The following is a 17,229-nucleotide window of genomic DNA, read 5'->3' on the forward strand; positions in this document are numbered from 1 at the left end:
GGTGGCAGAAGAAAAGATAATAATAATAATAATAATAATAATAATAATAATAATAATAATAATAATAATAATAATAATCTTTACAAGAACAATAGGCTTATATGAATTATTATTAATAATAATAATAATAATAATAATAATAATAATAATAATAATAATAATAAAATAATAATAATAATAAAATCATCACGTTTTCAAAATGATAATAATAATAATAATAATAATAATAATTTAAAGTTTTCAAAATGATTATTATTATTATTATTATTATTATTATTATTATTATTATTACTAATAATACTACTACTAATAATAAACCCTCCTTAAAGCAGGCAATCAATCAGGGGCAAGTTTATGTTTATGAATCAGTGAAAGTCTCATGCCGTATTGCACACTGTAATGAATCATTTTGTGGTGCATGAAAATAAATAAATAAATAAAAGACTCCTTTTTGAACAGTGTTCTATGCAATACCAGGCAAGCCCAAATTTCCCACAGACTGTATCAGCAGCACAGGTTCACACAGGCAGTATTCGTCCAAACTGTTTATTGTGAACACAGTTAAAAGAAATAAAAAGAAAAGGACCGCTGTCAGCCGTGGATCATGGCAAAGAAATAATAATAATAAAATAACTGTCTATTCTCAGTCTCTCACTTGCTCTCTGCTTCACAGAGCTGTTTCAAAATGATTATGCCAGAGAATATGGTCTTGTGTGAGCTTATGTTGTCATAGTTTATTTTCTAACGGTTTCTTACCGGTTGCGTTGCCTGTGTTGATTGTTGTCTCTGTTTTACATGCTCCATTTAATTCCCCTGGTTGTGTCCTGACTTCCTGACTCTGGAGCTAAGGTTGCCATGGCGAAACTACACAATGCATGTCATCGGCCACCATGTTCCCGACCCATCCAATAATCTATCCCTTCCTATTTCGCCCTCTGTATTTAAATGTCCTTGCATTCTGTAAACGGGGTGTGCACAGAGAAGGGGGCCTTGTGATTGTTAAAGGTAATCTCCTGAACCAGAAAGAGAGCAGAGCGGTCTGAGCGTAGCTGACGTGGAATTGGTATGTTTACAGTATTTTCACCAACTGGATTAAAATAGACCTGTTGTAAGGGGCTGGTTGGGTGAGTTTTGACTTGACTTTTTGGTGAACGGTAGTTAACACTGAGGTAAAACTTACTACTTGCGTTTAGCTATTTTGTTAGAAGCTCAGCTGTGACCGAGTCAGGAGTTCACCGGTGTGCATTTACCTGGGTTTATATTAAAGTATGAATGGTAATTTTATCCTATTTATTGCATGTTTGTGTTGTGAGTAAATTGAAGAGACATTACCAAGAGCTAGAAGCATTGTTAACTATACAGTTTAACTGCCTACATGTTGCCCCCTTTCCTTTATTATTGCATTATTATTACTGTTGTTATTTGAGTGAATTATTTGCACTGTTAACACTTTGTTTTTGTTTCTGTTGATTTGAGGCATTTTGAGTTTGGTGTATTATTTTAAAACACTAATTAGTTTGATTATGGTTTTGAGTTTATTTGTGTTTGGTTTATTTTGAATGATTTGTGTTTAAAGTAGTTAGAATTAGTTTATTAATTGGGACCAACGTGTGGGAAATAAACTGCTGCTACTGATCACTCAGCACTGTTAACTATTTAGCTGCTTAACCCTTGGTGTTATTGGAGAGATTTGTGCAATAAACAGATTGAACTTTGAATCCTGCCCCCTCCCCTTGTTTTGTGCTACGATGTCTCTCTCCCAGATTAAATAACTTTTTATTTCTTTATCTTATTTTAATTTGAGTAAAACTGGGTAATTTGTGAGTCAGGTCTTTTAAATAGTTAGGCTGATAGCCCAACTCCAGAGTTAAACAGGTTCAGTGTGATAACCTTATCAGACCAACCTTTTCTTGATTAAACCAACCACTTCTACTTGGTGTTGGTTAAATGAGTATATATTTATATTAAACATTTTCCTTCATATAAAGTGTGGCGGAGTGTCCCGCCCCTTTGTTTGTTATTTATTTATATTATGATTTATGTTTTATTTTACGGTGAAAGCTGATTGATATTTGTTATTGTTTTGTATTTTAAAAACCGTGTGAGGATGCGTGACTGATCAGCTACTGATTATTTAACTAGCTGACAGACTGTGGCCGAGGGGTAATAAGATAATTAACAACTAGTTAACCGCTTGGCCAGAATATAAAAGCCTCCAGCTGTCCACGCTAAAGGTGTACAGAGGAGAGTACGGGAGAGCGAGCAAGGAGAGCGAAAAACAACTGTCAAAAACAATTGCTATATTCAAATATACTTGTTTCTGTTTATTTGTATGGCGCTTGTGCCTTTTTGTTTGTTCAAATATTTTTGTTTGTTCATTTAATAAAATAGTTGAGCGCCGTAGCGCTCAATCCCACCACCGCCATTCCATCCATTGTTTGGTTTCTGTTACTTCCTGGTCCGTGACGTCACCACTCACACGCCACGCAACAGCACTCGGTCACAAAAGCTACAGATTTTTTTTTTTTTTTTTTTCAAAATAGGCAGTGTTAATCACGGGTATGTCAAACTGTATAACAGAGCAAGTGTAGTAATAGAATAGGTCTTTAAAAAAATTGTCTGCCGAGGCTGTCGTTAGTTTAGACTTGACTGTAGAAAGCGTTCAATAACTCCTAGTTATCTACAGCATTTTGCTGTTGTTCATTCTTATGAATAGCAGGTTGACGCTCAGGACCGATGAAAGCTTTATGCTAACAAGGTCATCGTTAACCTTTCTCTCAATTCGTTAAAAACATGCCTTCATAGACGAAAATTGCTGGGACTTGACGCATCTGATTGATCTCTTATGAATAGCAACTGCCGTTTAAATAGATGGCAATGGACAAAATCCGATCATGTACTCCTGTTTTCTCATTTCGACAGGCGTTAACCCTTTATGAATAGACCCCGTAGTCACTACATTACTGTACCCACAACTTGTTTCAGATAATAGATACATTCTGCCAGGAGACACATTCTTTTTAAGATTAGCAAATGACAAAAAGTGCATAATTAGCAAGAACCACTGAGCTCTATGGAACGTGGGGAGTACTAACAACATTTTTTATTGTTCCATAGAGATTACAGTAGTAAGAACTTCTGCTTTGTCTGTCTCTCTATCATATTGTGCAGTTGTGTTTTAACTACTAACATCCTATCAAACAATTATTGAATAATGAAAGAAATTATACAAAATGGAAGCAGTCGTCTGCTGAGTTATTCTTTGTCGCTGTGAAAAAACATTTGTAATTGGCGAGAGTAAGAAGCGACTGTGAAAACACTGACCACATTACAATAAAATATTATTATTATTATTATTATTTATTTCTTAGCAGACGCCCTTATCCGGGGCGATTTACAATTGTTACAAGATATCGCATTATTGTTACATACAATTACATTATTTTTTACACAAAAAAAAATATACAATTTATTTTTAATATAGCCCTTCAAGAATGAATTAAGCCACACAAATGCAGGCACTATACAATATATTATTGGTGAATGCATTCTTGGTATAAACAACATATCTCATTAACTGCAATGACATACAGCATTTTTATGTTATTGCCACATCTGCCCATGACAGAAATACTGTATGTCATGCCTTTCCATGACTTCTCTCTGTCTGGAAAACACATTCACACAAGCAGACCTTTTTATAGCCCCGTCACATCATTTACGCCAAGTCCTAAGTGGCGCAAAGTTAAGCATGTGCAAGTAATGAAGTGATTAGATGCTCACTTTAGTTCATGTCATTATGCACAGGTACATCTGGTCTGCATGTGTAATAGGGAGCATCTTGGAGGTCAATGAGGTCAAATATTCCCTGGAGCATCTTGCTGTTGAGGCGTAAAGTTGTCCTTACGAATTTGAGCATGAGCATTTTTCGAGACGGACTGGGCATTTCCTTTTCGTACATATGCTGCAATTTTGCGCACGTACAACTTGATATTTGTGCAGGCACAACTCTTAGTACTTTATTTAATAACTAAATGAAAAGGGCTTTCTATCAAACAATTCTGCACAGATTCTGAACATGTATACTGCTGTAATTGGGTCTCTGTTCCCTTGAAATATGTATTTACTGACTTCCCTAAGGACCAGTGGATAGTTATGAAAATGATGAACTAAAATTCTAAAATATGAATCTAATCCACTGAAAACAGCTTTATTAGCCAGATGGTAAGTGGTGCAAAGGCCATATTTAAATGAGGCAAACAACTGCATATAGCATTTTTTTTAAATTGCTAACCAGCTTGTATTTTCAATGTCCTATTCTAATAAAAAAATATCTTAGCTGGCAAGCTTATTAGCACTCAAATGTACAACTCAGAGGGAGAACTTTTAGACTTCTCATGTAACTTGCAAGAGGGTACAGTCATCTGTTTTGAAATGTTCTTGTATTCTTGAGGAGGTCACTTATGGCTGCTGCATTAACACATGAACACCCAACTAGAGACGTTATTTTACAAAAGTTAATTCAATTGAGCCCTTCAATATCGTTTTAAGCAGAATTCATGATATTACTTATCTAAAAGCACCAGCAGCTTTTTGCAAGTTATATTCAGAGCAACAAATTCAGAGTATGAATTTCAGTAAGTGAATATGTAGAATGCTTACCCTGGCCTGTGTGGAGTTAGATGATGTCAATTGACAAAATTCTGTCTTACTAAACTTGAACTAGAAGTATAGCAATGTACTGTAGAACTATAGTCCCTTCAGGAAACATTGTGCACCTACAGTACACTAGTAATTACTCAATTAGCTATGGGAAACTCTAAACAATAGGTTTCTAAGAATAAAATGCACCAGGCACATGAAATATTCTGTAATAACAGAATAAATACTGTATCTATAAATATGTTAAAGTATATACATTTAATATATGCTCCATGGCTATCAGACCCTTCGCTGAACTCTTTATTTTTTTTAAAAGTTGCACCGCTGCAGTTCTTACTGCAGATGTATTGCATCAACACTTATCAGAACACTATGTTTATGCAGTGTACTTTACAGTGTCTACTTTGTACTTGTTAGACCAGATATGGGAGTAACTGACAGAGAAATGAGAAGCTCCAGTAATAAGTGGTTAGGCTTCAAGCACTTACCCAGGTCATACGATAAAAGCCCTCAGAAAGATCCTAACAAGGTAAGAGAAACTAAATCAGCATGTTTTTCCAGATAAACGATTCAGATTGACAACAGACAGCCAACCAGTAGTGAACAAACGTTGTTGAAAATTGGCATCAGTAGTATTAGGCCAAACTCTGTAAATTCTGTACAACATGGGCTATTGTTTGGTCAAAACCCGTTTTTGCATAAGCTCTTAAATCACAGAATGCAGAAGTTCATTTAACTGAAATGGTTAAAGCGGGTCACGTGAATTATTGGACAATGTGTAGAGCAAAGACTTCATGAAGTTGGAAAATCCAAGATCTTAAATAGAAGATTTTGAGACTTGATTTTCTATCAAACAGATTAAAGAAAAACAAGACAATCGCAGATCATGTATGACAGGTTCTTGACAGGCTATTAGATAATTTTATATGAAATCTTAAAGCCACATGATAATGTGTTATCGCTGGTACTAAATGTGTAGATTGCAAATGATAGGAAATACTTTTTTTTGTTTTAATTAACAACCTAATGCAAATGGGTATTCTCAGAAAATCGGAGTGCTGCATCTACACACCCCGAATCATTTCTCCTTTGAAACGTACTTCACAAAGGATGCTTTGGTTTTGGGGGCAGGATTTTTCAGAAGCTTTGTTGTGTAACCATGTCTGTAGCCCAGAGTAGCTTCAGAATTCTGGACTGGAACCTATAGTAAGGACAGACCAGAAGATCAGCTCACTAAACCAAAAACACGTCTTTATTAGCAGGTAGACAGATCACCAGCAGGTTTACAGTCCAGTATAGCTCAACAGTCCAGAATCAGACAGACCACATAGAACTATGGAGCCATAAGCTTTTACTCCAGTACACTTAACACTTTACACTTGAACTGCTGTTTGTTTTGAATGAGGTAAAACACAGGTTTCATTTTACAAAACTAGAACCCAGCAGTGAAGTAACATATTCCAAGTTCTGTTAAGCACTCTAAGTGTCTTGGTTTTCATTTTGAAACATTACCTTGTTTTTTTTTTCTCTTGTCAAAAAACACGAGTTAATTAAAGAATGTAGGAAACACTTCAATAAGGCCCATGGTCTTTACAGCAGCAACTTCAGTTTTATTAATTATTTTAATCAAAATACAGTATCAAGTTTTTTTTTCGCATTGATCTTGTTAAAAGTAAGAATATAGTAGGAATAAATGCTTGATCATTTGTAATAACAGGTAAATCCCTGGACCTTTTAAAATAACAGATATACCCATGTACAGTAGAATCCTGGTAAAGCACAGATAAGCTGTAAAACCCTTTGTAATTATGAATAGACGACCATAGCCATTTTAAGTTAATATTTGATTTGATCAAATGGGCTTCTGCTGAATAAGACCAGACAAATTTTTGTTAGGTGATAAGGCGCTAACACAGAGGTTCTATGATTTGTCATTGGTTATAATTGGGGCTGTCACTCGATTACAAATTTTGATCGGTTAATTTATGGGCATTAGTTAATTAATTGGTAGATTAATATGTGCACATTTTTATTAAAGGTAACAATCTTCTGTCGGCTGTCCTGCATAGTAATACTACAAAAGCAATAGAATCTAAAAAAAAAATAAGCCCAATGGGAATTTGGTCTTTTCAAAACCAGTTTTATTATTATTGTTGTTATTTTAGTAAATGCAACACATTTTCACAGAACAACTGTTCTTTCAGGACTCATACCTGAAAACGCAAGACAGCTGAGCTGCGTTTTCATCGTCGGTTGTTTAATTTACCATTACAGCTACATACTCGGCTTCCTGTACTGCTTTTATTCATTCTGAATATTGTTACAGGTACCTGAGAATACTGTGGCTATTGACAAGTGATTGCTTAACATGCTGTTGTAGTCAGAATTCAGAGAAAGTAATTCCACATAATTACCACTATTTGAGGAATTGGTGCCTTCATCCTGGCCTCTGAAAGCCAGTTCTTGCTTGCCAAGGTAAACAACAGAATCAATCAAGTGTTTAAGAACCTCACCATTTTTTTCTTACTTGCTCATTGTGATGTATTGTATCCCTATGCTTGTTCTTATCCATTTGAACATCAATCCACGTTTGGTCAGAAGTTTTGAGTGTAACAGTGGCTCGCAAGTGACTTTGGGAACGCTCATGTTTTTGTGTTGACTTCGTTAGATATCCTATATTGCTGTAGCCACAGCTGTTCCATATTGCCTTTTCTGTACTGAACAAAAGATAGTTCTAGCAGTATATTATTATTATTTTTTTTAATTGACAGCTACCAATAAGCCACAGATACCTTTCATGCCGCGGAGAAAATGCAGTTCTATTCGTTGATTTTATTTCATATAAAAAAAATAAAATTCAGCAAGATTAAATTGTAAAAAAAATAATAATAATAATCTGCAATCAACTATTTAGTTGATTAACCGGTCCGAATAATCTGTTAATTGGAGCAGCTCTAGTTATTATATCATGTAAAGAATATTTATAAGCATTACAATAGGTAACAGCAGCCACACATGACTGAATTCCTTGCAATGGAATATACCTGTGGCTGTGTAAGACCTTGCACGTGGGTTTTGGTTTATTTTGTGCATGCTGAACTGAACGTGTGAAAGTAATTTACTATGAACTGTATAGAATATAGGTAGCTCAGAGTAGCAGGGGTTGGATCGCTTGTGTCTTTCTGTCTGAGTGTTGATACAAGCCTCATCAGTTTAGAGGGCTGATACAAGCCACAATATTCAACATGTTTATGTAAAGGCTTTCTTTTTTTGATGACTAAACTTTTTGTTTCATATTTAGAAAAAAAACCCAGCAAGAAGTACATATAGCAACGACTACTGTAGTTACAAGAAATGTGTTGCAGCATGAATCTCAGATACGACATGATGCTTAAATTCAGAATATTTTATAATCACTATTTTGTATAGTATACAACATAAAGGTAATATTTGTCTTAAAGCAATTAAACCTCTTCACCATCTTTTTCTAGGCTGAAGAGAAATCATTATTTTAACCTGTCCTGATAGGTCATCTCATTGTGTCCTGGAGTCAGCCTTGTTGCCTCGGTACCCTCTCAAGTACAATACTATATGTCTTTGTAGTGAGGTGGACAACACTGAAACGCTGCATTATGATATATAGTATTATCATAACTTCCCTAGACTAGTAGTCCACACTTTTGGTAATGTAACCTAACATTCTATTTGCATTTTTAATTGAGAGTCTTTAAATATGAGTCTACTATAACTCCCAGATCATTGTCAAAGTCCCACTTCCATCCCATTCACTTTATACTTATTTCTCAGATTTGTATGCCCAATATATAATGTACTTTACATTTCGGAACAAAAAAATGTATTTGCTAAACGTTTTCCCACTTACAGAGAAAGTCTAATGCCCTTTGAATTATCTGGTCTTTATTTTGAGTCAACTTTTGCCCTGTACTGTAGTTAAAAATTGAATTGGTTCAAAATACAAGGCAATATATTTAAGTTATCAGTACCAGGATTAGATTTTTCAATCCGAAAACAAAAGCTATCAATTACTGATTGGCTATCTTATTTAGTTTTACTTTTATTATCATTAACACTGCTGGCTTCTCACACCCACTATATAAATAGACACTTTTCAGTGCTATTTCTCACAGTTGTCTGTTATTATGTCCTGTAATTTTAGTCATTTCCTACCATCTAGTGGTGTATAGTGGCAACGCAAAAGAAAACATACACTTTTGTTGTTTTCAGTCCAATGTAATGGATAGCACATGTGTCAAGTCTTATAGCAAAGTTATTTAACTGGATAATATTATTTGCAAAATCTTAGTTGGAAATTTTGTAAAAATGCACCTGCAATGCCTTAACTAAACAAGTTCAAAATGTAGTAATTAAAAAAAAAAAAAAAAAAAAAAAAAAAAATCATTCACCCAAGACCAGTTCCTGCTTTTATTATTGCATTATTCCAGAGAATACAGCGAGCTTAGAAGGAGAGAAGCCATCAAAATGTTTTTTTTTTTTTCCTTCTCCAGCATAATATACTGAGAACATTTAAATTATATAACTAATACGCAGTGTCTCTCAATACAGAGTGACATTGCCTTCTCGGTGATTTTGGATAATTGCTTTCATTATCTTACTATTAAAATGCAAGTCAATTATCATCTTGTTTGTTCAGATAAAATGTACTTTTTTTTTTTTTTTTTTTAAACACAAGCTGAAGTTGTCACGTGCATCGCACAGCAAAATCAAATTATAAAGAAAAGCTGGTTTCCTCATTCTATTCAAATGATGTGGCACTGTGGCCTACCAGCTTTGCCAGTCACCTATACCCTATACAGTGCTGCCCCGTTATAACGCGACCTGCTATAGTGCGGAATCGGTTATAACACGGTAAGGTCGTGGCTCCCATTTCCCTCATAATGCAATCTGACTCACAACCATTGGGTTTTATTGTTTTACATTGCCGTATTTAAACCCATTTAAGTTGAAACTGGGACATATAGTACTTCTAAAGCTCAGTTTTTCTAAAAGTAAAAACAAAATATCTGTTAGTTACAAAACAAGTCCGAAACAATACCAGTGTGTATAAACGTCCTTGTCAAATAATTTTAGAATTGGGTAACATAACACCTCTCTTGCTGTCAGGAGAGAGCTGGTGTTGGTAAGACAGCTAACTATAGTATTTATATTATTAGCAGTATTAGTACATTATCAAGTATACACAGTCACTATTTACACATCTGAAACAAAAACGTAAAATCTATAGAAAGAGTTAAACAGTACTGTAAGTATAGCAGACAGACAGTCTCCAAATACCCTCATTTACTGATATTCATAGCTTGTACTAAAGAATGTCCTGAGTAAGTTTTATCAAAATAACACAAGCTCCCTGTCACTGGGAATATGCACCCCCAGTGGGGGATAATAAAGCTCATGGAAGGCAGGCAAAGGACTTTTAGAAAGCATACTATTACATGTTTAAGTGTCACGGATGGCTGGTGGGTGATGTCAGACCAGGAAATTGACATACACTCAGTACTTCGGGTTGAGACGCAAATGCACTCCTTTCTTTATAAAATAAATAATATATTTAAAAAGAAACAAAACACTGAAAACAAAACAAAACCGCACAGTGGCCAAAATAAACAGTACAATAATTCAAACAAGAATCATGCTGGTCTTAACCCAGCACGATCAGCTCTCTCGTTCCTCCTCCTCTCCACTTCCACTCTTACAAAGTCGTTTGAAATCAACAAGGTCCAGCAGAATTCTGGACAAGCATGTAATAGTTAAGGGCTTATGTATTGCAGCCCAGTCTATCAAGCATTGATTTCAACAGCTAGCAAGTACTAGTGTACCTTAAGACTGTCTCCTGTGATATGGCAATTAAGAATCAGCCACATATCCTTTTCATGGGACCCAAAGGATGAATTAGAATATCATTATTTTACATTTCAAATTGTTTAAAGGATTTATATCAAGAACATGTAGAACCCATTTCTATGAAATGCATACTATACCTTTAAGAACTTAAGTGCCAATTGAGAACACCGGCTGTTTGTTAAGAGATCCACAGTTGAAGTATTCTGTATAGATACATACTAAATTCAAATTATTACTGAACAGCCTTCCCCTCCACGATCCGTGTTAGGCCAATGTGTATCATGTAGGTGCTTTTACTTATGGTGTGTAACTATTTTAAGGTTGTTGCAACAACAAGGAATTGCTTCTTTTATACTTGTAATTTTACCGCGATTGTATCACTGCTGTACATTGATTGTGATACAGACAGTTTGTTAATATGATAGCCTGACCAGTCTAAAGTACCAGTTGCTTGGTGGTAGTTAATTATTTTTTGTATTAGTGCACTTTATATTTTTGGACTGTGAGATTCTTTTTTCTGTGTGTGTGAATACATGAGATTTGGTTGCTGTTTTATTTTTTTTCACTGATGTTATATGATTTGTGTTTTGTTTCACATTTTGATTTTTTATTTTGGTTTGTGTTGTACATGCTGCTGCTAAGGGCTGAGCCTTTTACTTGTCACCTGATTGCTGCTACATTGAAATGATTGCTGCTATGTTGAAACTATTGCTGTTAAATTGAACAGTTGCCCTTTGTGCTAATACACTTTTGTAAACTTTGAATTGGTCTCTTTGTCATGTGCTTGGGAGTGGTGCTGGTAATTTTAGAAGTCCTTGCTCAATGAAAAAGGACCTTAAGGAGGATTTTCCTCTTCTCCCTATTACCATCTTGGGTGTGGCATAGCGGCTACAATTAAATACATTTTCTAAATAGGTGTCAAAACCTGTTACAAACAATTCAAGCATGATATAGCTTTTTAACTTTCTCCACCATGCCCCCTATAGACACCAGATCACCAGCCTCAATATCTGGACTATTACTTAAACAATTCATACAACACACACCCTGAGGGCAAAATGCTTTTTAAATGAATTATTGTGAGGACTGAACCACCAGATGGCTCCCTAGACCTCTTAAATACATTAACGGCTTGTGTTTATTGTCTAGTGGAGGAGTAATGTTTTCAACACATGTTTTAAAATGTTGGATTTTCAAGCTCAGCCAGTTACCTGCTATCAACTGACCTTTGTCTAATGTGTCTGGCTGAAGCAAAATGTCAACTACAGGTGCATCATTATTTTCCAGCAGATTTTATTATCACATTGAGGATATTAACAGCTAGGTTACAAAAAACCTGTATCCTAATCTAAAATAAAAAACATCATACCACCAACACCTAAGTTCTGGTTTTCTTCTGAGTATTAAAGTAATACCAAAGCCAACTTTTGTTATAAATAGCATCTGGATAAATTAGGTACATTTTCCCAGATATTTTAGAATAAACCATCAACACACCAATTATTTGAATTTTAGCTCTTACCACAAGTCTTAAACTTGCTCATGAGATACCTAATCAAATATATAGTGCTTATAGTAAACCTATATTCTGTACACATCCTGGTCACTATTAGTGCCTCCACCTATTAGATTTGGCCTTGACTCCACAATGTGATGGAAGGGTTAATCCATGCAGTAGTTAATATTCTGCTCTTTTGGTGCAGGGGATTGTGATGATTCAAGTTAAAGTCCATCCCAAACATGCTTAATTAAATCGATATTCAGCGATTGTGGTGGCCATGGAAGATGTCGGAAGTCTGTCATGCTCCTCAAACCATTTTGTGCACAATTAGCTAAGGTTAAAACTATACTGAAACTGCAACATTTTGGCATCTGCCATTATCAGGTTGTATTGACTGTGTTAATGGCAGCTATGCAGACTAATGATCTTTTTCAAAGTGCAACCTTCAAATGACATTTTAAATATAGATGTATTTATTTCCCTTAGTTGGTATTTTGTAATGATTCAGAGTATTTGCGAGTAGGGATAGAACTACTAACTTGACAGTCTAATAGATGAGGTAGAAATAGTCGAATAGGTCAACTAGTCATCACTTAAAGATCTATTAATAAAACATGGAATGTCTGGAGCTCTATTTCTAAACGGTTTGTGTGTTATATTTTAAAACTGCGTTTTTACAACTCTGTGTCAATACTCTAAAATGGGTAACATGGGTACTTAGTACATTGTAGTTACATAGTAAATACGTGTGTACTTAAACATCATTACAATGCAGTTACACTTGTGTCATTTGTTTTGCAAGATATTGCATTATGAGAAATACACAGCAATTAGAAACACTTAATGTAACGTGATACCCTACAATGTAATTTATATATAGAGCTTCTGAGTAAAAAGATAAAATTGAAATTGGTGTATAGCCAATAAACACCGGAAAAACACAGAAAAACAATGGAAATGGTTACTCAAGTCATGTTGACTTCACCCCTTTCCCATTTTAAAATAAAAAACCTACTACCTTCCCTAGTGCAGCTGGGCAATGTCCCTCCTTCCTATCTATCACACCAAGCACATAGTGTCAAAGTGTCAGCGTCCAACATAACATTGTTTTTTTTAGAATACTGTACATTTTGAAGGCTTTCACACCATCTGAAATAGACTGTTCATATTTCTGTGTGTTCATCCGGCGTAAATGTACTTATTTAATCTATCCCTATATATTTTGAAATATATTGCACCATTATATATATACACACACTGTGTGTGTATATATATATATATATATATATATATATATATATATATATATATATATATATATATAAATAATGTGTATATATATATACTGTATATGTATATATATATATATATATAATATAAATAATTTCATAAAGGGTAAATATCTCTGTATTAAATAAAAGCATTGTTTGAATAAAAGATGATCCAAGATATTGGGCTTAAATTTCCACAATGAGCATAAGCCTGTGTCCTACATTTAACATGGAGTGGTCAATTTGTCTACCGTTTTCCTACAGAAGAAAATATGGGCCATTATGTTACAACAACTTAATGTGTTAATCTTGCTTTTATCAGCCCTCGTAGGAAATGGCAAGCAGATTTCTCCTGACTTTTTTTTATTCTGTTTAAAATGTGCATCATGGCTGTGCTGTAACTGTCCAAAGCTGGACTATATATAAAACCCAAAATAACGTAACTACAAATCTCATAAAGCTGTACTGGTGTAAAAGAGATCATGGGTTTATCAACACTCCGCCTCTACAGCCACTCAGCCTGCAAGACACAGTGCAGAGCTAAGACATCATTCCACTGGCTGACATTTTATCAGTGAGCCACCAAATAAGAAATAGTATATACAGTATATTTTTAAAGTTTGGCATTTGGATTCAATGTCTAGATAGCATGACAGACATGTTAGCAGTGTTCAGAATACCAATAGTTTTCTGTTGCAGTTTTAACTCTGCCTGCTCTCTTAAAGGCCAGCATTAAATACACTTTCTTTTAAATGGTTTTTTCATTGATTCATAGAAATCCACAATAACCCTTTGGGTGGCGTTGTGATTTCTACCCATAAATGTGTGGTTTATCGTACACAATGATTCATAAAGTTTTTTACAGAACAGCAGTAATGCTAAATGAATGCAACTCACTTTTCAAACAGGCACAGGGGCTAACATAAAAAGGTTCAAACAAAACAACTGATCTAAAACGCAGTACAAATACAGTTCACCGTGTGTGTGTGTGTAAATCTCTCACCCTCTGCCTCTTGCTCTCTTTTGACAGGTGTCCCCCAAGGCTCAGTCCTGGGACCCCTTCTGTTCTCTCTACACCTGCTCCCTGGGTCCACTCATCTCCTCCCATGGCTTGTATCATCTCTATGCTGATGATGCCCAGATCTTCCTCTTTCCCCCCTCTGACCCCGAAGTTTCCTCCCATATCTCGACCTGCCTCTCGCATCATCTGAAAAGCAACCTCTCCAAGTCAGACCTCCTTTTCTTCTCTCCTCTTCCTCCCCCACTGCTGATCTCTCTATCTATTTTCCTCTTGAATCCACCACCCTTTCTCCCTCCTCATCCACCAGGAACCTTTGTGTCACCCTCGACCCCTCCCTCTCTTACACTCAGCACATCTCCACTCTGGCACACTCCTATTGCTTCTTCCTCGGCAACATATGCAGAATTTGCCCCTTACGCGCCGACCACTCCATGCAGCTCCTAGTTCTGGTACTGTCCCGCCTTGACTACTGCAACTCCCTCCTGGCCGGCCTCCCTGCTTCTGCCATCCATCTGCTCCAGCTCATCCAAAACTCTGCTGCTCACCTTGTCTTTTTCCTTCTTCGTTTCTCCCATGCTACACCGCTGCTCTGTTCTCTGCACCTGCTCCCTATTGCTTCTCGCATCCAAATCATGACACATGTACTCGCCTATCGCTGTCTCTACCTTCCTACGTATCTCCAGACCTGTCATTTCTCCCTACACCCCCTCTGCTCCTCCACCACTGGCAGATTAGCTGTACCCCCCACTCTGCCACTTCTCCACCCTCGCCCCTCAATGGTGGAACGACCTACCCACGCATATCGGGACTGTTCAGTCCCAGACCACCTTCTGGCACCTCCTCAAGACACAGCTGTTCAGACAGCATCTGTATACCTCACAACTCTCGACTATACTGGACTATATGGCACCAAATTGTACCAGTACTTGCGTCAGCTTCTACTTGCACTGAACTGCTTCATACCTTGCCGTATTCTACTACTGCTCTTAATTACAACTACTTCCTGTATCTTGTATTTGACTTTACAATTATAGGTATCCGTATTCATGTTTCTTATTTGAAATCATTCTCATCCATTCATCATATTTACTACGTGCTCATACTGGACTTTAGTTGTGTAGTATCCTTGATAATTAAAGGATTTACTCGACACGGTATTGCATAAACACAACGTGGTTTATTTACTGGTGTTCAGTTTGTTGCTCAAGTGCCTTTGCAGGTTAACCAAGCACATTCTCCCTTTTAACTAGTAGGTAATCGTTGTGGACTGTACGTCTCCTCATTCCCTCTTGAATTAAGTATGTCACTGGACCCATGCGTTTAATGACTGTTGCAGCGTTCCATTTTTCTCTTCCTCCTCAAATTTCGAACCAGTACTTGTTGAGGTGTAAGCTCTCTGTGACAACGTGCCTTTGTCATGATGTAATTTATGTAACTCCTGTTTGTTTTCCACAGTTATAGCGAGATGTGGTTTAAGCAGGGTGAAGCGTGTTCTGAGTTGACGCTTTAAAAACAATTCTGCAAGAGAGTGTCCCGTCACAGTGTGCGGTGTGCTCCGGTACATCAGCAGGAAGTTCGCCAAGAGATGGTGTAACGGAACTGATGTCCTACCTTGATCCACACTGATCACTTGCTTCAAAAGAGCTTCTTTCAGTGTTTGAACTGACCTCTCTGCAGCCCCGTTTGATGCAGGGTGGTAAGCAGGCACTAGTCTGTTTAATTCCATTCCAAATTCAGATGAGAGAAACTGCGGTCCGTTGTCTGAAACTACTTCTTCAGGTAAACCATAAGAAGCAAACGGTCCCCATAGCACTTCAGTGGTCCTGGTTGCTGTGGTTGTTGACATGTGGAAAACTTCCAGCCACGTAGCATGACTATCAATCACCACCAAGAATTTCTCCTTGTCCTTCTCTGCAAAGTCGATATGTATTGTAAAAGAACTTCACCCACTCGGGTTCGTTGCCCCTTTAAAAATAGACCCAACACGACAGAAATGGATTTTTAAGCGCTGGTGCGCTATTTTTAATAAACACAAAAATCAAACAAAACACACACCTAGCTCTGTCCGAGCACTAACTAACACACAGGAACACCCTGGCTAACACGGGACAGCTACGCTGTTTCCCCGTCCTTACAAAACACACTGGTTTTATACAGCACTTACTTTTTAACTCATGACTGCCAGGAAGCAGAGCACACCTTTCTGCCTCCTTCTCCTCAGCAGCCTTGAGCAGACTAGCTGCCTCTCTTAAATACCCTGCACCTGGTTTTAATTTAACAATAGCTACCAGGTGCAGGGGATAATTAATAACAAAACAATTAACAAATTAAATTCAACGATAAACCAAAACAATTAAACAAAACAAATGTGCATTCCGCACATGTTTTCCACTCAGGGAGGCTTTAACCCCCTCCCTGCTGTGTTACAGTATCCTCTGCCATACTCTGGTAGGCCATTTCCATGGATGCAAAGGAGCAACAGCTGGCATCTTGTGTACCGTCATACAGGTTCTACAGCTCTGTACCGTCCATTCTATATGCGTATCCAAACCTGGCCACCACAGATAAGACCTAGCCAAAGCCTTCATACGACAAATACCTGGGTGTTCTTCATGCAGGTCGTTTAGTAATCTCTCTCTGTATACAGGTGGTATAACAACTCTCATTCCCCACAGTATACAGCCTTGCTCTGCTGAGAGCTCATTTCTCCTTGTAACATATGGGCGTAGAGCTTCATCCGCCACAACATTTGGCCAGCCATGCATTGTATAATCCCACACTTTAGACAGTAGTGGATCTTTTCTTGTGGCCTCTGCAATGTGTTTAGCATCTACTGGTAACTCCTCAACATAAGAAAAATAGAAGACATTACCTTCTTCCACTGTGTTTGCAGT

At 36.7% G+C, this 17,229-nt stretch overlaps 1 protein-coding gene across 2 annotated transcripts in view; it reads right to left on the reverse strand.

Annotated features, from left to right (window-relative positions):
* LOC117435163 (acid-sensing ion channel 2-like) overlaps positions 1–17,229 on the reverse strand; it is a 656,265-nt gene that overhangs the window by 434,039 nt on the left and 204,997 nt on the right. The gene's annotated exons all lie outside the window — the stretch shown is intronic.

This window comes from Acipenser ruthenus, chromosome 28 (genome assembly GCF_902713425.1).
Source record: "Acipenser ruthenus chromosome 28, fAciRut3.2 maternal haplotype, whole genome shotgun sequence".
Taxonomy (NCBI): Eukaryota; Metazoa; Chordata; class Actinopteri; order Acipenseriformes; family Acipenseridae; genus Acipenser; species Acipenser ruthenus.